A 25,284-nucleotide genomic window follows, 5' to 3' on the forward strand; every position below is an offset into this window, starting at 1 on the left:
TGATGACACTTTCTGCAGGACCTGACCATCATTTTGCAGGACAATGCTCAAGCACGTAGAATGCAAACTGTTACTGATTGTTTGACTGATGGGGCTATACCACCTACTGCACTCTCCTGACTTAAGCCCTCGTAAGTTCAACTCGATTTCTAAACTGGAGGAAACACTTCGCGGCATTCGCATCAGAACTGCTACAAGTTCGTCGAGAAATAGACCGCGCCGCTCGAACTGTCAGCACAACTGGCACCGCTAAGAGTATCCTAAGACTTCCACATCGCTGGCAACGGGTCATACACAATGCTGGTGAATACTTTGAAGCTCAGTAAAACTTTGAAACCCGTATCTATTCTGTGCGAGCTGTAAACAAATAGTTGCCACTATTAAAGTTCCAACCCTCGCATTTTATGTAACGTCTCGTATGTACTCTGTGCAGATCAGTTTTTTAGAGGAATGTCTGTGGATTATACGCTGCAGAGTAATTCAGTGTAGGTTCGTTTTCCACACATTTGGATGGAGTTTTCTTCCAGCTTTAGATGTGCTTGTTCTTGACCAACATAACTTGGATATGACGTAAAATAATTCTAAACTTCCTCTTTTCTTGTGGCATTCCTTCTGTTATGTAGGTCGTGTTGAAAACGGTACGTCCTGCCGAATCTATTCGCCAATAAATCATTTTTCACTAAAAGCGGCTTATGGCAAAAAATGAATTTCTTCAAGTAAAAATAAACTTGAATAGGTTATGAGAACTCGATAGCACGAGCCCTCCAGAAACGTTGTTGGTCGTTATTGAGAAGCTACGTCATAGCTTCGTGAGCCGCTGTGACAAGAGAGTCCGCGTGCGTTAAAGTGTCATTTGTGTCCGTTAGCACTCCGATGTCGGGTACGGACCAAAGAAGAGTCGTATGCAGCGAGAGAAGTGCAGTGATTGCGGACAAGGGCGGCAGCTCCTAGAACAGAGCAGCAGCAGCGGCGGCCGCGGCTGTGGCGTGTCCCAGCGGCCGGCGTTGCGTCACGCCCTGTGACGTCACGCCGCTATTTGCCGAGCGCAGCGCAGCCCAGCCCGGCCGGTGTTTGTCGGCCAGCGCGGCTTTCGCAAATTGGCCGCCGAGGTTGGCAAATACCCGCCGCTCCTATTCTTACCTGCCCTCAGCCTTCGGCCGCCCCCTCGCCATGCACTGCCAGCTGACTGAAGCAGGCAGCCGCTCGTCATCATCCGGAGCCACGCACGCTTCCTCACCAATGTTCATTTGTACAGTTCTGTTCGCAGTATTTGATTACCAATGATGCTTTCGATGGTAGTTAGTAGGGCACACCATTATGTCTCGCAAGGTGCAAGTCGGCTAATCTAGAGCGGAGTGACAGTCTCTACATCAAAAATTACTGTTTCAGTCTTTCGGCCCTATTGAAAGTCTTATCGCCATTCGTTTACTTTTGCTTTTAACGATCGTTGGTACTTGCATCCTGCTGCCGATCTTCTCTGTATACGAGCCGGTTCCGCGTTCTTCTTTGCACGAAAGCTTACCTCATGGCGCTGTTCCGCTACACTATACACTTCACTTTCCGCCTTATTATTTTTTTTCTCTGTTGCGCATACCCAGTCGGCGTTATGAAGGACGTAATTGGTCTGACGAAGGTATCAGGTACATTATCAATAGGGTTACCACATTTCGAAATGAAAAAACCATGCTGTTTTACAATCTATATTTTGTGAACTACAGTAGAACCTCGGCGTTCTTATGTATCTCTTTCTTGGATTTGATGTTATCTTCGTATTGCGAAAAAGTGAGATTTTTGACAAATTCTTTACATATTGTACAGAAAGTCTATTTCTTTCATCAGACCAATATATATTTAATAAGTAAAATAATCTTTCCGCAGCTGCATTGTGAGTAAGAATTGCACCAAAGTATTAAACGTTTTTCAAAAGTTGTGAGTAGTCACCTCCAGAACAATTTTTCATGATATCACACATCACGCATCACGGTCGCCTGAAGTGTTGCCAACCTGCTTTACCCTATGCCAGTTCATGCCCATTTTCGATTTCAATCCTTTAGATGATAGTTGACATCACAGAACAACGTGACATGGAAGTCTAAAGGTCTGTATTTATACTGTTTTATAAATTAGCAACCGGGGATTGAAATGCATCGTTAAAACCGGGTAGAATCGGGATAGACTGAGTGATTTGGTAACACTGATTGTCAAGTTACTTCTTATATTATGATTTTCATTCGACAGTTGATTATATAGGTGCAGATTAACGATGACGTCACGTCAATTACGTATTGGTATACCGTGATGTCCGCCTCTGTAGCTGAGTGGTCAGCGCGGGTGCGTGCCATGCGGCGGACCCGGGTTCGAATCTCGGTGCTGCGAGGGGTTTTTACAAGGTGAGAGGACTGGAGTGGGATGCACTCAGCCTCCTGATTCCAATTGAGGAACAACTTGACAGAGTGATAGATGCACCAGGTCTGCTAAACCGACAACGGCCGGGAGTGTGTTGACCACACTCCTCCATACCAGGTCCAAATGACGCCATTAACAGAGGGTGATATGACGGTCGGTCGGACCCGGTTGGGTCGTCTTTAAACAGAGCGACGGTGCTTATCATACGCACTGATGAGCCAAAGCATTATGACGCGGTAAGGAGAGTATATACACGAAGGAAAAACGAAATTAACGCCGACGACACGGACCGCAAATGGGGAAACTCGACTTAACTCGACTTTCACAAAGGATAGATTATTGTGGTCCGGTGTCGCGGGAAAAGGCGAAACTGTTCGCGTTCGCACGCTACCGTGTCACTGTAGGAAGAAATTTCGACTTCACTGACTTTCATTGGGCAGTTCGAAGCAAACATACCTGTGGAGTGGTGGCTGTATGGAGCACTACTGCCAATGATGCCTTATCAGATGACTGGCAGACAACAGCTAATCGGCAACGATTTCCTGCATCGAAATATAAGCTGTCGATTCGCTGTTGCCTGCAAATTATCTGCGAGGGTATCACAGGCATCTGGACATTGAACTGCCTAGTGACAAAAAAAATGTGTGAATCTTATGGGACTGAACTGCTAAGGTCATCAGTCCCTAAGCTTACACACTACTTAACCTAAATTATCCTAAGGACAAACACACACACCCATGCCCGAGGGAGGACTCGGACCTCCGCCGGGACCGGCCGCACAGTCCATGACTGCAGCGCCTCAGACCGCTCGGCTAATCGCGCGCGGCTGCCTAGTGACATCCAGCAAAGTGGAAACGTCCGTTTAATAATGGCGTCAGTTCTGCAGTGACACAGTATAATACCGAAAACGATTTTAATGAAACAGACATTGGCAGGAAAAGCCTTCGCACTTACGCTGGTGAGAGAAATTATTACAAACACCCTCTTAATAGCGTGTTGATTAACCTTTGGAACGCATTTCAGCAAAGATACTTTCTGGGGGGCAGCGTCAAAAATTTGGTGTGTCCAAACCGATGGAGGCAATGACTTTCATGTGCTTTCGACAAGCCAAGAAATTTTGGCCAGGTCGAACAATCCCTTCGCGATACCTTCTTTATGTGCTGAAGGTGGAATTACTCAGTCATTACTCTTGTGATAATTTGGAAGGAATAAAACGTTCTCAAAGTGTTACATTTAACTCTATTACTTCCTTTTGTTCTGCCGTTTTTACGGCAGGTCACTATAAAAAGCAACGGCCTCTTACGACGTACTTTACTTTAATGTATGTCAGCATTCTTCGAAGAATGAAAAAAGTAGCATTGCGCACCCTGTACACCTGTATAATTTGGAACAACAGAAGTGTGATAGGATGAACATAGAAATATGTGCGTTACTAGTTTTGACATCGTAATTTTAAGAAGGGCGTGAGACAAAGAAAGTCACACAGAAAAATCTGCTCCTCTGGCTGAAATAACACGCCCTTCCACGAAAATATGTAGATTGTATGAAAGAAATGACCACTAACGACTGCTACGTGGAATTGCTGAACAGAACGTCCACTCGTTTATTTACACGGAAATAAAGTAAACGTCTAGCATAAACATGTTCTATTTTTCCCAAAAGTTTTTGGCTGTGTTTGAAACCACCATTAATGATCAGTTTGTGGACTTCTTACATTGCACATCATCATTTTCTTTGGGCCTTTGTCCCGCTTCAGCGTCCGCAGCTCGTGGTCGTGCGGTAGCGTTCTCGCTTCCCACGCCCGGGTTCCCGGGTTCGATTCCCGGCGGGGTCACGGATTTTCTCTGCCTCGTGATGACTGGGTGTTGTGTGATGTCCTTACGTTAGTTAGGTTTAAGTAGTTCTAAGTTCTAGGGGACTGATGACCATAGATATTAAGTCCCATAGTGCTCAGAGCCATTTGAACCATTTTTCCCGCTTCAGCGCAGGGTCGGCCTTGTTACTATGGATTTGGTAATGTTAGTGTCAGAGGGTGGCCAGATGCCCTGCCCTTCCTGACGCCACCCCCCCACTCCCCCGGGACGGAATCAGTGTACCCGAGCTGTGTGCGTCTAATGTAAACCATGAAATACTGCGAACGTTTTCAAATGTCTGCGAGTCGTGTAACTGAGGCGGAACGTGGGGACCAGACCGGTATTCACCTGACGAGATGTGGAAAACCGCCTAAAAACCACATCCAGGGTGGCCGGCATACGGGCCTTCGCCGTTAATCCGCGGGCGGGTTGGATTCGGGGGCCGGCGCGCCTACCCGGGTCCAGGAAGCAGCGCATTAGCGCTCTCGGCTGCCCTGGCGGGTCTATGGACTTCTTATATTGTTCACGTTTTTTCTAAATAGACGCGTATTACGCCGTGCACAGTAATAGTATGCAATATGTAAGAACATTTTATGCGTAAATTTACTGTACAGAGTTCGTAGTTACACACAGATGTGCCAGAATCGTGCTTCTCAATGTTCACGCGTATATTCATGGTGGTCCGTATATACGACAGTATTTTGTACTGTTCTACGAGCAGATTAATATTTATCGTCGAAATACTCATTGTAGTTGCAAAAAGAGTTCATGACAACGGTAATATTGGCAAAAGTTGCATTTTGGACCGGAGTCTGAGAAACAAAGATGCATTTAGTGTGTCGTTCGAAGAGAGTGGTCCTTGCCAGTTACAGGTTGGAAGATATCGTGGGAGTCAAGATATGAGAAATCAAAATATGGAAGTATGGTTTCACATCCTTTCAGTAGAGTTCTGTAAAAGGGAAACAAGTTTGTACAAAATGTACACAAATCCGAGTATTACCGTCAGCCAATGAAAATCCCCCCGCTGCCCCCCTCCCGACCATTTTTAAAGTTTCCATCCCGTCTGCGTTTCTCTCTGAACTTCATAAAAAATGTGTAGCTGCACAACAAATTAAAATTATCACTGGAGAAAATAAATTACAAATTGCACACATTTACAGACAATGATATAACAACAACTTAATTTGCATACCCTGTGAGCTGGAGCCCTTGGAAAGAGGGACAGGGGTGAGGTTGAATACCTTTGTGCAATCTGAGAACCGAGAACTAATAAAAACAAGAATCCGAATACCACAGTCGAAAACAAGAGCTCCCGTTTCACTATGCGAACCGTACCGTGGGGCAACATTCGAAAGGAGTTGTTGGTTGTTTTAAAAAACGCCCTAGGTTCTCGGGTATGTATTCTTTTTCGTTTTTTCTTCTTTCTATTTGAGGTAACGCTTTTTCTGCAACGATCTCATTGTAGACATGAGATTTAGTTCCTTCAAAAGAATAATTTCTGATTGAACTAGTTCTCCTCGCACACAGTACATTGAGTTATTCACGTCATTTCGTCTTTCGCTTATTATGCGTATTAGAGGGACTTTGGTGCTGAGCGATGGGAATGCGTCTTACAATGGGAAGTCGGGCAACTGAAAGATGCGTTATAAAAAAAAATCGGCCGAGCATATTTCACATTTTCATTGCATAACCCGATCGAATTTAGCCACGAATTGTTCCATTCATTCCGTTATAATAGCTATGGTCAATAATAAAATCCGGGACCGAGCGAGGTGGCACAGTGGCTAGCACACTGGACTCGCATTCGGGAGGACGACGGTTCAGTCCCGCGCCCGGCCATCCTGATTTAGGTTTTCCGTGATTTCCCTAAATCGCTCCAGGCAAATGCCGGGATGGTTCCTTTGGAAGGGCACGGCCGACTTCCTTCCCTAATCCGATGAGACCGATGACCTCGCTGTCTGGTCTCCTCCCCCAAACAATCCAATCCAATCCAAATAAAATCCGGAAAGCTTCATAAAAGGATGTAGATTTGTTTCACTGACAAGAAATCGTTTTCCGCAGAGGCGTAGCAGAGGATATGAAATCCCGCATTATGGGCACAGGCACGCTACATCCGCATCAGAGAACCGAGAACTCCTGCGAGTAGAGCCGAAGCGTTCGGTGCGCCTTGTAACCAGGCTGTCGTGGTAGGAGTCGTGTATTCCGGCCGGCCGTGGTCCTCGCCCGCAGCCGGCACGGCCCCAATACGCGGCGTGGCGCCTAGCGGGAGCGCGCCGCCCTCGTCTCCTCCGAGCCGGCGCACCGTTACCACGTCCGTAGCGAGCCGCTGCCACGCCACGCCACACAGCCCAGCTACCCGACACCTTCCCCGACGTGTCTCTTTAGATATTGCCGGTAACACACGCACCCACCAACAAATCTCTAACTACAGGATCCAACGCCCCAGTATTGCTGTTTACCAACAATAATTAGTTGTGTACACTTCTCTGACGGTGACATAGTGTCGATGTGCACTTGACACATGTGTTACCTGTAGCCAGCAATCTGTATAGCACGGTGAACAGCGTCAGATAAGTACAGAAAAAGATTATTTACAAAAATTGAAACATCTCTGTGAAGTCGTTTCATAAGACGCTTGTCGAATTCGGTACAACCTATTCATTTTACTACCTGATTTTAGCTCAATTCATGAACTCTTCCAGAAAGACTGATCACTCAAATAAGGCCTATTGATTATTATATGTGTGTTTTAATGTGGGATTCGGTTTTGTTTTGTGGGAATCGCTGAATTGGTCATCGTCTGCTGGGAGCAGACGATGTTGCTTCTCATTCAAAGGAGAGCACAGGATGACCACCGTAGGTTTCCAATACCTGAACACAGGCTGTTTTTGTATGTGAGGTTAGTGACGGAGGGCTACCCCTCTGGTAGCTTCCGCTGCACGGGGAGCTAGGTAATCTCTAAAGAGAAAGGGGCACTCTTCGGTGAAAGCTTGGTGAGTATTGATCGTAGCTCTTAAGGGGGGTTTCAGGTAATAGGAATCAGGCTGAGTTCGGACTTCGTTACGTTTAACTGGTGAAATACTTAAGGACTTCAGCTGATCTGAAGCGTGTGAAGCGAGTTATTTTTTGAATGATTTTTAATCTTATATTTTGTGGAAATTTCTTTTATCTTTGTTTGTCGATTTTGTGCCACGTGTTTAGTAATCAATGACCCTTCTGGTTCACCACGACACAGCAATAGGCTTTATTTTAACAGTTTGCTTGTTTAATGAGCTACAATTTCTGCACGAATATAGGTTCTTTCGTGCGCTTTCTACAAACCAGCACAACAGTTTGTGTCAGAATGCACCACCTGCTATAGTTCGGCCGTTTGCAAGCAGCAGACGCAGTTAGTATGTTAAATAATTATCGCACAGCCTTGTGTATTGGTTAAACCTCTGTCCAGAATAGAGCATGCGTAGAATCGTAATGCAAATCTCACTTAGATATTTTTATGGTATTAATGCAAAGGAGATGATAATATAATTGTCTCCCACCCCCGTCTTCTGTGTTTCTTCTTGCTGTAGTTAAATTGTGCTCTGTTTCATTCTCACGTAATTCTTACTTAAATATTTCGAGTCAGGCACCAGTTATGTGTAGTTAGGATGTGCAACCAAATATTTAGCTACAATAAATAATTTACGTGAAAGATAAATTCTTTGGTGCCGATCTTACCCCCTTACTCTGATTTCCATTCCTGAATTAATCAGGTTGCTTCATGCAGGACATGGAGTGCTATTTATTTGGCTGCGTAAAGAAATTTGCGTACTTGTAATTAAATTATCAAAATAAGTAAACTAATAATTTTCTAGCTTCGGTTTTTCTAAATGGTTAGGAAGAGCTTGGGCTGGTGACAACCCTGAATCTCTGAATTTTTATCATTATTTGTGTGAGAGAAGCAGCTAGAAATGCGAGATAACGTATATGGCTCGATGAGAAACGTCGTAAACATAGTAATACGTTACAAAGTATTGTCTTCCACTCTGTGTATCTGCAGTGCTAAGGAGTGACCTTCTGTGGATTTCTGTAAATGGTTCAAATGGCTCTGAGCACTATGGGACTTACCATCTGAGGTCATCAGTCCCCTAGAACTTAGAACTACTTTAACCTAACTAACCTAAGGACATCACACACATCCATGCCCGAGGCAGGATTCGAACCTGTGGCCGTAGCAGTCGCGCGGTTCAAGACTGAAGCGCCTAGAACAGCTCGGTCACAACGGCCGGCGGGATTTCTGTAACCTTCGTGGTCTTTTATTTCCGGAAACGGAGTCCACACAGGTAAGCGAAGCCACGAGAAACATCATTGGCTCTATCAGGTGTATCCCACCACAGTGGTTACGTGCGCTGACAAATGTACACCGGGTAGTCTGAGTACTATGCAGACATACCCATGTACAACACGCTACAGCCCCTATCGAGAATGCGTTTGAAATTGTGGTACTGGATCTTCCTCAAAAGTTATTAATAAATTCAGTATCGTCAGCCGATGAACAAGAAGAAAGCTAGAGAGTTCCAGCTTCCCTGTCGTTAATGATTGAGTCACGGGAGGTGCGATCACACAGTGGAGAAGAGTGGTTCTCAACAAATTGCTACCTGTGAATTTTCTGCTGAGGAACAGACTGCGACTCACATCGTACAGGAGCCTCCACTCCAATCGTCAGAGCCGGCCGGAGTGGCCGAGCGGTTCTAGGCGCTTCAGTCTGGAACCGCGCGACCACTATGGTCGCAGGTTCGAGTCGTGCCTCGGGCCTGGATGTGTGTGATGTCCTTAGGTCAGGTTAGGTTTAAGTAGTTATAAGTTCTAGGGGTCTGATGACCTCAGATATTAAGTCCCATAGGGCTCAGAGCCAGCCAATCGTCAGCCAGCAGCTCCTGAAGATCCTGATAGATCAACATAAACTAGCAGTCACAAAGGACTTGTCGAACCCGCCCTGTGCAGAATCTTTGCTAAATCTTAGGGAAATAGCTAAGTGTTTCCCATCCATACCTTCTTATCCTCTGTAGTTTGTTTTGATGCATTATCATGACTCGAAATCTGTAAAAAGCAATTTTTCCGCTTCAGCTGCATGCTCATTTACTAAACGCTAAGTCCTCGGAGAAGACTACATACTGTGTTCCTGGCAAGGGCCTGGTCCAGTTGCTTTTTTATTGTCATTTTTGGCTTGTGGGTGACGTGTTCTGTTAGCGTAGCGCGCACCGCACTAGCTTGAGAGAGAGGCAGGTGATTGGTCCCGTAAGACCTTACCACAAATTTTCAATTTTCCAAGAGGCAGTGAGCCAGACCTGGATCGAACGCGCGCTGTGGATTGACGACCATGGCCAGTCTGCGTGCGGTTTTTAGGTGGTAACCCACGCTCGTTTGGATAAATGCTGGACTGGTCCACAATTTCTGCTCAGATTATACGACGTACAGTGTGTTAAAACTCGATCACACGCACAGTTCACAGACAGATGGCGCACACGACTTGGCTCTCTCAGACAGCTGACGATTGCCGCGACAGAAAGGGCATCCGGCCGCAAAGTCAAATAAAATAAATTTTCCTAACTGCTTTTAGCACTAGTGTGATTTCTGTATGAGTGATGTCCCAAAGCTTTTCGGACAAATCTCTATTTCATTGTCGTTCGTGATTTCACATCTTCGTTCTTTATCATACAGTTCCATGGTGCTAAACATTGGTATTTAAAAAATGAGAAACTTCAGAAGTTCACCAGTGATGTTCTATTGAGACACTATCGCGTCCTTTTTCGCAGTTGCGGGTATTATGCTGAGGGTACATAAGTCAAGGGACAACGGAACGCAAATATGCAGATGGCGGTAGTATCGCATACACAACGTATATAAGGGCAGTGCATTGGCGGAGCTTTCACTTACACTCGAGTGATTTGTTTGAAACGGCTTCTGACGTGATAAGCGTCCGCAACACGAGAATTCATATACTTTGAATGCGGAATGGTAGTTGGAGCTAGACTCGTGGGACATTCCATTTCGGAAATGCTTACGCAGTTCAGTATTCTGAGGTCCACAATGTCAAAGGTTTGCCGAGAATACCAAATTTTAGGCATTAGTTCTCACCACGAACAATGCAGTGGCCGACGGCCGTAACTTTATGACCGAGGTCAGCGGCGTTTGTGTAGAGTTGTGAGTGCTAACAGAAAAGCAACACTGCGTGAAATAACCTCAGAAATCAATGTTGGACGTATGACGAACGTATCCGTTGGGACAGTGCGGGGAAGTTTGGTGTTAAGGGGCTATAGCAGCAGACGACCGACGCGAGTGCCTTTGCTAACAGCACGACATCGCCTGCAGCGCCTCTCCTGGACTCGTCACCATCTAGGTTGGACCCTAGACGGCTGGAAAACCGTGGCCTGGTCAGATGACTCCAAGCATCAGTTGGTAAGAGCTGATGGTATGCTATGAGAGTGGTGTAGACCCCGCGAAGCCATGGACACAAGTTGGCAACAATACACTGTTCAAGCTGGTGGTGGTGGTTCGGTAATGATATGGGGTGTGTTTACATAAAACGAACGGGGTCCTCTGGTCCAACTGAACCCTTCATTGACTGGAAATCCATATCTTCGGCTACTTGTGACCATTTGCAGCTGTCCATGGACTTAATGCTATGAATGTAACCGGGCCACAACTGTTCGCGACTGTTTTGAAGGACGTTCTGTGCAGTTCTAGCGAATGATTTGGCCACCCAGATCGCCCAACTTGAGTCCCATCGAATGTTTGTGGGACTTAATCGAGAGTTCAGTTCGTGCACAAAATCCTGCATCGGCAACACGTTCGCGGTTATGGACGGCTGTAGAGGCAATATGGCTCTATTTCTATAGGTGACTTCCAACGATATGCTGAGTCCACGCCACGTTACATTGCTGCACTACGGCGTGCAAAAGGAGATCCGACACGATATACATGACTTTTCTCACCTCATTGTATGCTGTCACATTTAAAGAGAGCTGGCAGTCAATTTGCCAAGTGTAGATTTGCATTCGCTTAGAGTCACTCAGTGTTTACACCTGCTAACACGATTTGCCAGCTTATGATTAGCATATTGTAAATAATAATAAAAAAAGCAAGGAGGAAGCTCGGGATCAAAGAACTGGGAATATTCCACTCCCACGACCATGACAGACAGTCCCAGTGCGCGCTAGTGTATTTTTTTTAACAGCTGCGGTTAGCAGGCGTTCCGGGAAGCGCCGCTGCGCTGTCAATACATTAGCCCGCTGCTCGCTGCTCGCTGCCTGAAGCCTGGCCGGCGGCACGTGCGGTAATGGCCCGGCGCGGCGCCGAAGTCTCTGGCTGCGCAGTGCGCACGTGTCCTACCGCTGGAAAGTCGGAAGCAGTCGCTCATGTGCTGTGTAGCGGATGCGCTGCTGTGCCGCTGACACCTGATGTTTTTATTGCTTTTGAACAGGTAAGCACTAAGATTCTTACCGTGCAAAGCAAGGCAGTGTTAAAAGACTGATACGTTCATTGGGTATCAGCTTTCTCACAGCATTCTAAATGAATAGTTCTGGTGTAAGAGCCGCCTTTGTATCTGTTTAGTATCCTACGGTCGCAGGTTCGAATCCTGCCTCGGGCATGGATGTGTGTGACGTCCTTAGGTTAGTTAGGTTTAAGCAGTTCTAAGTTCTAGGGGACTGATGACCATAGATGTTAAGTCCCAGAGTGCTCAGAGCCATTTTGTATCTGTTTAGTATCACTGCCCCGTCGCCAGAGTTTACATGAGGCTCATCATGAGCTCAGGTTTTGAAGGTACCGTTACTCAAGGACGAGCTATCCTTCAAAATTACTTCTATAAATTAACACTGCCATCCGCTCGTCTCGTACAAATTTATTCGCTTGTCACATTTCCGTTGACGACAAGCTTCAAACACATTGACTTTTGCGCGCTTTCATTTTCCCGAAATCCTCTATTTTGCCGTATCGTTCCACAAACTCGAATTTTCTTTTCAAGTAACTTCTCTGCAAATTCTAAAAGCACTCCGTATTCAGGCCACGAGTGGCCTACCGGGACCATCCGACCTCCGTGTCATCATCGCTGGAGGATGCGGATAGGAGGGGCGTGGGGTCAGCACACCGCTCTCCCGGTCGTTATGATGATATTCTTGACCGAAGCTGAGTGCACCCCGAAAAATGGCAACAGCGCATGGCGGCCCGGATGGTCACCCATCCAAGGGCCGGCCACGCCCGACAGCGCTTAACTTCGGTGATCTCACGGGAACCGGTGTATCCACTGCGGCAAGGCCGTTGCCTCTGCAAGTTCTACACTGTTATAATAATTATCCATGCAGAGGTGATGCCACTTTCCATCAGAAGGTGTCAATAGTTCCATCACTGTCTTTGCTAAAGGCTGTCCAGCGCCGGAATATATCTTGAATGAGGAAATGTATCCCGTACTCGAGTCTCACAGCATCCGAATGAGTAGGCTATGCCGTATTTCTTAATTTTCGACGGATTGTAAACTTTAAAATTTAACCGTCCACGCCACGGTATCATTCCTTAATCAGTTGAGATTTTTTGACGTAGATTAAACGTTTCTTTAAACTTTTTGGAAAAATAAACAATTACGAATTGCACTTTGACAAGCCGGTCGGCAATATCCGGTTTATTGTTGCTGTCGGAAAAAATGTAATAATGATAATATTTGTCTGAATCGGCTGCGGCACATCGTTTTGCGAAATATCGGTGTGTGTATCAACGGATACGTTGACCAATAATCGTCGATCCTTGCTTTTTTTACAATTCCCATAAGGATAGGAAACCCAAACCATTTTCTAAGTTCGGGTCCCGTAACGTGGACAAATTTGGCATTTTTTTAATCCACTTTCCTTCTAACGCAATTCTGACTGTAGAACTTGTTGGTTTCGTTGCTAGTATATTCAAGTAGATCGTTCCTGATATATAATTCTACGATATCCTCGACGCTCTGTGTATCTTTGGCAAATATGCTTGGACCCGGAGATCCTTCAAATTTATTATTGGTCCTCGGTAAATCAAAGTCTGACCACTGTGCACTGTCTTCTCCGTCTGATTCAAAATGGTTCAAATGGCTCTGAGGTCATCAGTCGCCTAAAACTTAGAACTACTTGAACCTAACCAACCTAAGGACATCACACACATCCCTGGCCGAGGCAGGATTCGAACCTGCGACCGTAGCGATCGCGCGGTTCCAGACTGAAGCGCCGAGAACCGCTCGGTCACAGCGGCCGGCTCGTCTGATTCAGCCAAATCAGTTGGCAACCGAAGCGTTCGCCGAATTCTTCTTGGACGTATTTCACTATCTTCCGACGATTCTGCTTCAGTTTCTTATATATATATATATAATGTCTTCTTCCCAAATCGTCCGGAACGTCAGACAAGGAAATTTAAAAACTCAGTTTGCAGAGCAGTTCCGGGAAAAGTAACACACACAGTAAACGCTAGTACCACCAAACGAATCAAAAGGCGACTAACGCCAGAACTTATCGACAGTGAAAATTACTGGACAACAGGTAAGGTAGTATTAACTATGTCCTTGCCTTCTTGACAAGAGAGGCAGCGCAATTCCACGCAGAATTTAAGAAAAAATTCTACCTCTGTTCACAAGTTTACTTGCTAATTTAATGCCAACTGCTTCCTTAATAACAGCATCCCAATAGCTGAAAGCGCATGCCAGAACCTCCGTGTTGTTATTTTCCTTGGGAAGAATTATCATTAATATCCGTATGTACACACCAAAATTGCTTTAATTTCACCACCATCACAGAATTAGGATTTGGGGGGGGGGGGGGGGGGAGAGAGAGAATGTTTCTCGTGTCGCATTATAGCGGAAATATTCAAATGCCCACATAGAAAGAAGACTTTTCTGTCATACTCGGCGCAGGTGGAACACTTTTTATGATAACTCGCACTAGCAGTGATGCGCAGACTGGTGGATCAAACAGGCAGTCCCTGCGGTCGATGAGGCGGAGTACAAGAAGTGCTCCAGGCTAGTCGTTCAAAGTCCAGAGCGTAGCCAAAGTCGTAAGCCGTGCGCAAACAGTCCAGGCAGCGATCCGAATCGACAAACGTAAACACGGGCAAGGCAGTCGCTCTACTATCAATGGAGGGACTCGCGGTATTTACTGACTCTGTCGCGGCAGTGGAAGCGCTATGTGCCATACTGGAGGCAAGCTGCCGCCGTGGTATGAAGCCTTATTATCTCTGCTCTTTTCTGCATATCGATACTCGGGCTGGGTGGGAAAGCCGATTCACTGTGCACTCAATAGACCAGACGAAGTAGAACAGATGCTACAGTTCGTGAGGCCACGGAATACTTTTACCATTCCGTGTGTTTCCCAACGCGGCTACCCTGTGATCACTCCCGTTATTCCTCAAGTGTGATGGCGTCCATTCGTTTACTGTCCAGAGCGACACCTTCCAGCAGCTTTAGAAACAAAAATTCGAGGAAACTGTTATCAGGGAGGGAAGAAAAAGGTTTCAATCAATCAATCATTCATGGACAGTGCCGTCTGTGACCGTGTGAATTCATTAGAACTATTGTTGAACAAGACCCTGTTTTCTCTGACGGGGGAAGTTCCTAGAAAGTCACTTCGAACAAGTAACGAACTAACTGTAGGATTCAGAAGGGTATTGATTGAATAGACGCAGTTTTTGAGGTCACTAAATTTGAAGAAATTTTCGCTTCGTGTTTGTGTCATCATCCTGTTGCGGTATACGTTATCCCAGCACTGTTCTTCTTCTTCTTCTTCTTCTTCTTCACTTCTCGTACTAAGCCTTTTCCTGTTACTGCGTCTATCCCTTCTTTTTGTTCCCAGACGTCTGCGGACTACCGGATTAGAATTTGTGAAAGCAGTCTGCTGCTGTCCATTTTTGTGACACGTTCACTCCAGTTTCTTCTGTTGTCTTCAATTTTGTTTCTCACGTTAATATGTTTAATTCCTTCCTAACGCGGCTCTTTCTTAATCTGTCTACAATAGTACAGCTTTTGCTAGCCGTACTAAATCTCAAGTCAGCTGCGTGGATCTTACTTTGTCGTCTGTAAGCCACCCACTACTCAGTTCCTTAGAGTAGGGTGGGGACGGTCATTACTTAGTAATTTTTTGTGTCTTGTTTCTGTTTATCGTTCCACATATGTTTCGATATTTTGCTTTGAGTATCAGTGTCAATTCCCCCTTTACTGTTCTAGTCGCGTGCGGTTCGCGGGAAGAACGATTTCTGGTAAACCTCCGTGTGGGGTCGAATCCCTCTGATTTTATCTTTACGGTCTTTTCGCGAAATATACATAGGAGGAAGCAATATGTTGGTTGACTCTTCTAGGAATGTACGCTCTAGGAACTTTAACAGTAGACCATAGTGTGATGCAAAACGCCTCTTTCATCGTCTGCCTCTGGAGTTGGCTGAGCATCCCTGTGACGCTTTCGTGCTTACTAAATGAATAATCAGTATCGAGAAGTGCTGCTCTTCTTTGGATCTTCTCTATTTCTTGGATCTATCATAACTATTCCGCGACTGGGTTCACATACCTACTGATGTGTGGTGACGTGGAATTATTTAGACAGTCATCTCTGTATTTAATGAATTTGATTGGAATCCTAGTGAACCCACGGTCCGAACTTTTCTGTGGCGCGTTTAACAGCAGCATCTCCTCGCTGATCCAGAACCGATTCAATAGGGGCGAGAATAATACGAGGCGGCAAGAAATCAGCCTCCCATAGCGGGAGGTGTTGCCTATGCAAGACGCGCGCTTCATAACGAGGCTAACGGTCGCGGAGGCTTCCCGTTTCGATTACGCTCGCTCCGTCTCAGCTGGGCGGGCAACTGGTGCGCTGCGCTGGGACCCCAGCACGTGCCGCCGGCCGCTGTCTGTTCCTCACGCACTGCTCTCCCGATGTCGGCGCATTGTGCTCTGCCTAACAGCACCGGCCTTTCCACTCTGTTTACCTCCGCGCCGATTCCGCGTATTTGTGTTCTTTCTCGGCCGACTATTGTAGCGGCTGTCACAGGCAGAACATTAGTGCATTCGGTGCATCATCTGGAGCTGCCCCATCCGTTAGCCTCTGGAGACGTGTACAGTAGTTTCCTATTATAGCGCTACTACTCTGCTTCCTGCCCCATCTGTGCTCAGTTCGCGTGTACCGGCTCGGAGCTGACTTTCTCTGCTCACTCCTGCTTTTCTCAACAGTTCCGTCACGTAGGAGACCAGCGTTGCGTGTTTCTGTTCCTCCTAAATTACTGTGCCGATTTCAACCAAACTTGGTGTACGTATCCGTTGCTGTTAGGCAACAATCACTGTAGGGGTAATAACCACCTGCCTATCATACTTCCGGAGATATGACATCATAAACAATGAGATGAGTCAAAAACTGCAACATTGCACATGACTTTTAAGTTCATTACTTTTTTAGTGTTAACTCTATTAGCAACATATTTCGCAGACAGTATCCACATATGCCGCTGAATGTACCTACAGCCGGCCTATGTGGCGAGCGGTTCTAGGCGCTTCAGTCTGGAACCGCGCGACCGCTACGGTCACAGGTTCGAATACTGCCTCGGGCATGGATGTGTGTGGTGTCCTTAGGTTAGTTAGGTTTAAGTAGTTCTAAGTCTAGGGGACTGATGACCTCAGATGCTAAGTCCCATAGTGCTCAGAGCCATTTGAACCGTAAACAGGCAGAATACGACGCTGCGGTCGGCAACTTCTGTATAAGACAAGGGTCTGGCGCAGTTGTTAGATTGGTTACTGCTGCTAAAATGGCTGATTATCAAGATTTAAGTGAATCTGAAAGCGGTGTCTTAGTCGGCGCACGAGCGACGGAACACAGTATCTTCGAGGTAGCGATGAAGTGGGTATTTTCCTTACAACCATTTCACGCGTGTACCGTGAATATCAAGAATCCGGAAAAACATCAAATCTTCGATATCGCTGCGTCCGGGAAAAGATTTTGCAAGAACGGGACCAACGACGATTGAAGAGACTCGTTCAACGACACGGAAGTGCAGTCCTTCCACAAAATGTTGAAATTTCAATGCTGGGCCATCAACAAGACTCAGCGAGCGAACCATTCAACGAAGCATCATCAACATGGGCTTTCAGAGCCGAAGGCCCACTCGTGTACCCTTGATGACTGCACGACCCAAAGCTTTACGCCTCGCCTGAGTTCGCCAACACCGACACTGGACTGTTGATGTCTGGAAAAATGTTGCCTGCTCATGTAATTCTTCATGGTATTTTTTGTTTTACAATTACATAGTCGTATTAATAGTCGCAGGAAACGTGAACAAAAGGGCGAAATCTTCTCGTGGGCGCTTGCCGTCTGACTGGCAAGCTGATGGTCCGCTCCGAACGAAGTATATGCGGCCGCGTTGCTCTGTCGACGTAACAAATTAAAATAAATATTTTGTAATTATTTCACAAATCATAATGGAGAAAAATTCGCTTACCATCTTTTAAAATAAATATTTACATTACATTTTCTCAGGCAGAAGTTTGATGATGTGTGTGTTTTCATTTTCCCAGCTTCGTACGCCCCTGCGGCCTCCGGCGTGGAATGTAGGAGAAAATCTGGTGCACCAATGTTACCAGGAGCTTCAAACTATTCTCGAAAACATGACTGGCAAACGAAATAAATCTGTAAGTGCTGACAAAGCTGTCTAACAAGTGTCACGAGACTCCATCATCATTCCAGATTCGCTCAGCACACTTGTGGGATGGTCGGAGCCGGAGGCGCAGTAACCGGTTCAGAGACGGGCAGCAGCAACAGTGGTTGTAAATCCTGGGGTCGGGCCTATTTGCTGGCGGTGTGAGAGAGCGCGCCCCTGCCGCCGTGTCCGTCCCGCACGCAACTCGGCCGCGAAGTGTGCCTGTCGCAACAGACAGGCAGCCTTTGAGCAGTTTCATTTGGACCTACAGCTAGTCTTGGACTTCTTTTTGTGCGTCTGAGTGTGAAACGTCCCCTTAGAAAATTTATAAATGACTGTGCTGATAAACCTCTTACGTTATTTGATTTTCAAACAGCTGAGCAAAACTGAACGTACTCAGACATTTGTCTCTTTACTTATTCTGATCATCACTAAACTGACACACAATATTTTAGCGCAACGCAATGTGACTTTCAATAATCCCTACAAAAGGATGGCCCTGACTAACAATAACCTATATCTTTCATTAATCACTTACCTCACAAAAATCTTCGTTACTCGAACTACTGCAATACTGCGAGCGCCAATACTACCAGCTAAATAAAGGATTGTAACTACTGAAGGCACTAACTTATGCTAGGCATACTTCGCAAATGAAAGATTTTGATAGATAACAAACAATGTATTTACCTTAATAGTGTTCAAAAGTCGTAATATATATATCAGTTCATGACATCCAGTCTCACAAATTTACTCTTTTTGATGGACACACGTCCAGATCATCCGCTCTCAAAACTCTGCCATCTCTCTTCCCACATCCACCACTGCTGGCGGCTCACCTCCAACTGCGCGACGCTACGCGCTGTTCACATCCAACTGCCCAACACTACAATAGCAAATATTCCAACAATGCAATCCAGCCACAGACTGCTCACAGCACAGTCAGTGATTTTCATACAGAGCGCTACGTGGCGTTACCAAAATAAAAACCTAAACAGCCTACTTACATAGCAAACAGCGTACTTACAAGTGATGAAGTAAACGAGTAGCGTGAATGAGGCGACACTACTAGGTACTGCTCACTTCAGATGTCTTACATCTAAGTCACTCCCTTCCTTCTATCCATTTTATGGCCAAACGAGAGAACTCAGAGATTAAATACTGCACAGGTATTCCGGAGAAACGTTTATTGAAATTCAGCTGCTTCTGTGAGGAAAATCATCGTTCCAAGAAGCTATATTTTAAATTAGTGCTTAATGAAGTACTACTACCTACGAACATTGCACATTGTAATGTGCATAGCAACACACCATAATGAAATGAAGACCAAAGTAGAAAAGTTTATGCAACTGCACTGCACCTATATACAACTGCACTGCATCTATAGGTGTTGTGTTTTCTCAAAAACAATGATTTTTGACAGCAGAAGTCGATAATTATATTATCCTCGAGAGTGTGCGCGATCTAAAATCGTATATTTTACATCCTGCACATTGGCGATGGTGCCGTACACTGTAACACGTGGTACGCGATTTCTACGCATCGCAGTCACGTTAATGCGACCACCGCCTATGTTCGACGTCAACGTACAATTACCAGTCACAGATGGCAGCACTAGCAATGGAGCGTACATAAAGCGTGTCGGGGGGACGCGGAAAATAGTCCAGGCGTTACCGTAATGCGGAAACGGAGCGTTTTACCTGACATCCAAAAGGGGATGATTATTGGCATTCGGGCCAAGAATGGAGGCATTTCCGGAACGGCTAAGTTTGTTAATGTTCGCGAGCCTCTGTGCCTTGCAAGGTAAAATCGCGCAATCCAAAACCGGCCCCGAGGCAAATGCTGTACACTGCGGCCCATGGATGACAGGGGCGAATGACGGCTGCGGAGACGTGTGCGGGAGAATAGACGTGCAACTGTTCAGCAACTAACCGCCCAGATGAACGAAGGCGCTATCATCACTGTCTGATCGACGACCGCTGAACAGTAGAACGCGTCTCAATGTTCGCTGTGTACGGATGAGTTCGCCTTTGCCGCAGGCCCCTGGTTCGTGCACCCATGCTAACTGCTGTTCATCAGTGACGAAGGCTGGGATTTGAACGCCAAAACCGCAACTGAACGTCCATTGAGCTGCGACAGGTGACCTTTTCAGATGAGTCACGTTTTGTGCTCCGTCGGACGGCCGTTGACGTGTGCGGCATGAAACGTCTGAAAGTAAACACAATTTTTGGAAGCGTCCAGGCCGGCGGGTACCCCTGGATGATCTCGTCATTCCGGAAAGCACAACGGATCAACGTATGTATGCAATGTATGCATCTATCCTAGGGGACATGCAGTCTATTTTTACTCAGCATGGTGGCATCTACCAGCTGAACAGTAGAACGCGTCTCAAAGTTCGCTGTGTACGGATGAGTTCGTCGTAATTCGCTGATCATAGAAGTCCCCGGATTGAACACCAATCGAGAATCTGTGGGACCACCTCCGTAAGGCTGTTCGCTCAGTCAAGAAACCTAGTGCATCTGGCCAGGCACTGCAGTCGGCGTGGCTCCGCATCCTTGTCAGTGCCTTTCAGAACATCCTTGGCTCTCTACTTGCACGTTTCGCAGCGATCCGCAGTGCAAATGTGGTGATGCAGGGTTTCGACACGTGGTCACATTAATGTGACTGGACAGTTTCTTTGACGAGGATGGTATACTAGCATTCACGTCCGTTGTAGGGAGTCACTGTTTTTGGGAAAACACAACATCCAGTGTAATGATATAGATTATTATATATTGACTTTCATTTATTTAAGGTGTTTTTTATGCTCTTTAGAGCGAGAAACTCTCGTAACTAGTCGTGTTCAATAAAGCACTAAATTACTACCTGGTGGAATGACATTTTTATTCCGATTTATCGAGTTTGTGGTTCCCACCGAGGAGTAGGATTAGTCGATCAGCTCCTCCTACGTTCATTTAGTCTCTCTAGGGACTTTCTTCAATAACAGCGAGAAAATATCTAGTCATCCGCTTCTAAGTTAAAATTAAAGGTCAACAAGAAAAGAGAACTTTAACAACGTTGGTCCCTTCCTCGTTCTATAAGACTAGATACACAGCAACCTGATCGCTGTCGTTGTAATGTTGTGTTATTTAATTACAACGTTCACGTATATGTAAAACAGGAAGAGTTAAGATAACAGTGTGTACAGACAAGCGAATGCGTCGTACGAACTATTCTTTGGGCGTAAATAAGCGCCAATGTAAGAGAATGAGCTCACAAGAAAACTGTAATAGAACGAGTTGCTAGATTTGTTAGCGGTAGGTTCGAACCACATGCAAGTCTCACAGAGTTGCTTCGAGAACTCAAATGGGAAGTACTGGAGGGGTCTGTATCTACATGTAGGAGCGACGTAGACGGCACTGGACCTAGGCAATATGACTAAACTATTGGCATGACAAATGACGAAGTGTATGAGAGAAACGGCATCTTCTGATACAGGGAACCAGCTAGATTAGCTTCCGTTCGGGCAGGTAGTGGAACGCCCATATGTCAGGGGGGCTGTGCAGTACGTCGGCTATCAACAACTAGAGTAGCTTACCGGAAAAGCTGCGATAAACTCACAAATATTCCTTGTTTAAAATGGAGAGTGGCAGTAATCTCTAAGGTATAATTCGTTATCAATACAGTATATAAAGACGTAGACGGGTTTTCTACGATGTCAAGTGCAACCGCAACGAGAAAACGTGGTCTAGGGCAGGGCTTCACAACATACGTGCTCGCGGAGCAAGCTGTGAGAAGCAAGGCGCGATCACGGAGCAGCGCGAACAAGCTACCCCTACTACCGGACCAGAGCGGAGAGTGGGGAGAGTCACGTGGGGCACACAACAGCTGCCGCCAGTCAATGTAAATGCGCGGTCACCTGCAGGGATATCACTCACGAATTATTACTGTGACAAATGAAACAAATAAAGGAGAATGTACACGTGCCACATAATTTTATTAGCTTAGTGTATGCCTCTACATTCCTATTAATTTGTGAACTGTTACACAATAAAAGGTGTCACTGAAGTGTGGGAGTCTCTGTTATCTTGTACTTTTTGCCCTTTACAATTGCGTCTATGTTCGGAGTAATTGTTCTTGTGCATCGTAGGCGCAGCGTGCAGTTTAAATTTCGATCAGACAATGCGTTTCTCAGGCGCGTCTTGTTACATTTCATTGCAAAAAAAAATCATTCAAATGGCCCTGAGCACTATGGGACTTAACTGCTGAGGTCATCAGTCCCCTAGAACTTAGAACTACTTAAACCTAACTAATCTAAGGACATCACACACATCCATGCCCGAGGCAGGATTCGAACCTGCGACCGTAGCGGTCGCGCGGTTCCAGACTGTAGCGCCTAAAACCGCTCGGCCAAACCGGCCGGCATTTCATTGCAGAGAACAGTTATTCACAAACATACATGGAACCGAACATTGATATTATTGTAGCCGCCAGTTTGTGCAAATGAGGAAATCTATCCTGAAGGAAGTGTCTGTAAAATTCCAAAATGTTTTTCTTGTTCTGAAATTTGTCTCTGTATTCTCTGTCACACTGCAGGTCAATAATTTCCAGTTGCGGCTCAGGACGAATCTCTTCAATATTCGCTGAATATGGAGAGGAGAACAGATAAGAATCACTGTCTAGTGCTGTCAGATCTTGAAAGCGTTGATCAAATTCTTCCTTAAGGGCAACTAAATTATGTGAATAACGTTCAGTCTTGTGAACATCTTGCATGGATGATAATTTAGGAAAATGAGCTAGATTTCCTGTTCCCAGCTGACTCACCCAAAGTGTCAATTTCATTTTAAAAGCTCGTATTCGATCTATGAAATGAGTAATGAGCAGATCTTTACCTAGTAGTGAAATGTTCAAAGCATTCAGATGGCTAGTTAAATCTGCTAAGAACGCGAGATCACATTTCCATGAAGGCTCTTTCAATTCAGGAACACACATGTTATTTATTTCCATGATCATATTTATCCCATCTAACAGGCAAAAAAATCTATTTAATAATTCGCCACGACTAAGCCAGCGGACCTCGCTGTAATAAGGCAGGCTACCATACTGGCTTTCATGCTCAAGAAAGCTTTTAAATTGCCTGTGGTGTAGCCCATACTTCCTTATATAATTGGTTGTACGAACAACACTCATCACGTTTTTTAGAGTGATACTCTTTGCACTTAAGTTTTCCTGGTGGATCACACAGTGAACGCCCCTTATTTCATTCGGCACGGTCAGTTTTTGCATTTTCTCCTTCAACAGCGCAACGAAACCTAATTTTTTCCCTGTCATCGCTGGTGCACCGTCTGTAGACACTGAAACTAAAGAATTCCACGACAATCCTATATTTTCAACACTTTCTTCAACACTACTTAGAATATCACCTCCGGTTGTAGTGTTCTTCATGGCTACTACATCGAGGAGCTCCTTCCTCACCTGAAGATCTCTATTAACACCTCTAATAAATATGGAAAGCTGCGCTGTTCCAGTGATAACAACACTTTCGTCCAGAGCTAGAGAATACGCCATAAAATCTTTATAGATATTTGCAAGCTGGCTCTGGACGTCGTCTGCCATGTCCTGTATGCGACGCATAATGGTCATGTAAGATAATGGCACAATCCGAAATTGTTCAACTTGAGATGGACACAAATCTTCCGCTGCAACTACCAAACATCTTTTATTAAATCGACATGAGTGAAGGGGCGCAGGGATTTTGCTAAAAACAAAGCAATTTTGTAGCTCACTGTGAGAGCTGCCTCAGTTGATTTTTCTTCGTCATCCAGATCTTCTTCGGATAGCTTTATTTTAAGTTTAATAACCATCACATTTTCCACTTCCGTAGTCTTTCGCGTGGTACGACATATGATGTCGCTGCAAATTAAATTTCCTAAAAGAGTTCAGCGTTTTGTGACATACAAAACATTTTGCAACACCATCTTTTTCTGTAAACAGATAAAATTCCTCCCAATGGGGGTTGAACTGCGAAAGCATGGTTGGGGTTACACAATGGCGACTTGACATGATTCTTAACCAGCGAAGTGACTGTTAAAGTTGATCGTAGTACTTTTAACGTTACACAGTCGGCGCGAATTCAATAGGCACGCTGCGGTCCTATTCATACGTGCGCGCGCATTTCCCCTGTCTCCCCTCCCTCCCTACTCCGCGACCTTGCACCTGCTCGCGAGCACGTGCCTGAGCAGACGCGAGTACTCGCGCTCAAAACCGGCCAGTTGTTAAGCCCTGGTCTAGGGTGTCTTGTCACGGTTCGCGCGGCTCCACCTGTCGGAGGTTCGAGTCCTCCCTCGGGCATGGTTGTGTGTGTCGTCCTTAGCGTAAGTTGGGTTAAGTTAGATTAATTAGTGTCTAAGCCTAGGGACCGATGACCTCAGCAGTTTGGTCTCATAATCCTTACCTCAAAAAAAAAAAAAAAAAAAAAAAAAAGTTCAAATTTCCCCATAGATTTAGAACTACTTACAGCTAACTAACCTAAGGACATCACACACATCCATGCCAGAGGCAGGATTCGAACCTGCGACCGTAGCAGCAGTGCGGTTCCAGACTGAAGCGCCTAGAACCGCTCGGCCATAGCGGCCGGCCCTTACCACAAATTTCCAAATTTTCCAGCGCAACGAACATTACGGAAATTTCTGTCGACTGCTATAGAAACAAATCAAAGGTAGCATATCTCGTGTCAGTGGCCGCGAAATGTTGGCGTGACCGGATTTTGGAAGATAAATATACCCGGGAAGAGAAACACGGTAAGTACAACGCCGTGCAAGTAGTGAAACAGAGATTTTAAGATTCTGCAGACATCCTGCCACCCTGTCTCTTTGCTGTTATACGTCGTGTACCTCCTGTAAAATCGTAACTGGTCGGAGAATAGTTGATGCAAGTGTTGGTCTGTCATGTGGTATACAGTTTTCCTGTCAATGGACAGATGACAGCCGTGAACAACTTGCGTCCCTAGTGAGTCAGTTGAGGGTAATGGAAAGATGAGTGTGACCCCAGGTACTGTAACGGAGTCAGCAACAGGTGACGCAAGGACTTGCGACACGCTAGCGGCTAGCGGCCGGCTCGTCGACCTTCCGCCGGAAGACGGCCAGCTGAGGCACGGCTTTCGCCAGCAAGTGGGCCAATGCCGGCGCGTGGCACCCGGCCACCAGCCATTCCCACGGACGCGCCACATAGCGTGCCTACCGCCTGCCGCTTGACGACAATTGTCCCGTGTACCGTGTGTTGCCAGGCAGTCCCGCGGCCGTATACAGCCGTGCAGACCAGACCCGTGATTGGATTCAGGCTGTCCTTGCAGACAGAACTCGACACGTCGTTCTTAACA

The 25,284-nt window shown here is 45.9% G+C and overlaps 1 protein-coding gene and 1 pseudogene across 2 annotated transcripts in view; one reads left to right on the forward strand and one right to left on the reverse strand.

The window, feature by feature from the left end:
- Positions 1-25,284, forward strand: part of LOC126161821 (zinc finger protein 395) — a 515,999-nt gene that overhangs the window by 236,377 nt on the left and 254,338 nt on the right. The window lies entirely within an intron of this gene.
- On the reverse strand, positions 12,442-12,559 carry LOC126163375 (5S ribosomal RNA; annotated as a pseudogene).

Source organism: Schistocerca cancellata, chromosome 2 (assembly GCF_023864275.1).
Source record: "Schistocerca cancellata isolate TAMUIC-IGC-003103 chromosome 2, iqSchCanc2.1, whole genome shotgun sequence".
Taxonomy (NCBI): Eukaryota; Metazoa; Arthropoda; class Insecta; order Orthoptera; family Acrididae; genus Schistocerca; species Schistocerca cancellata.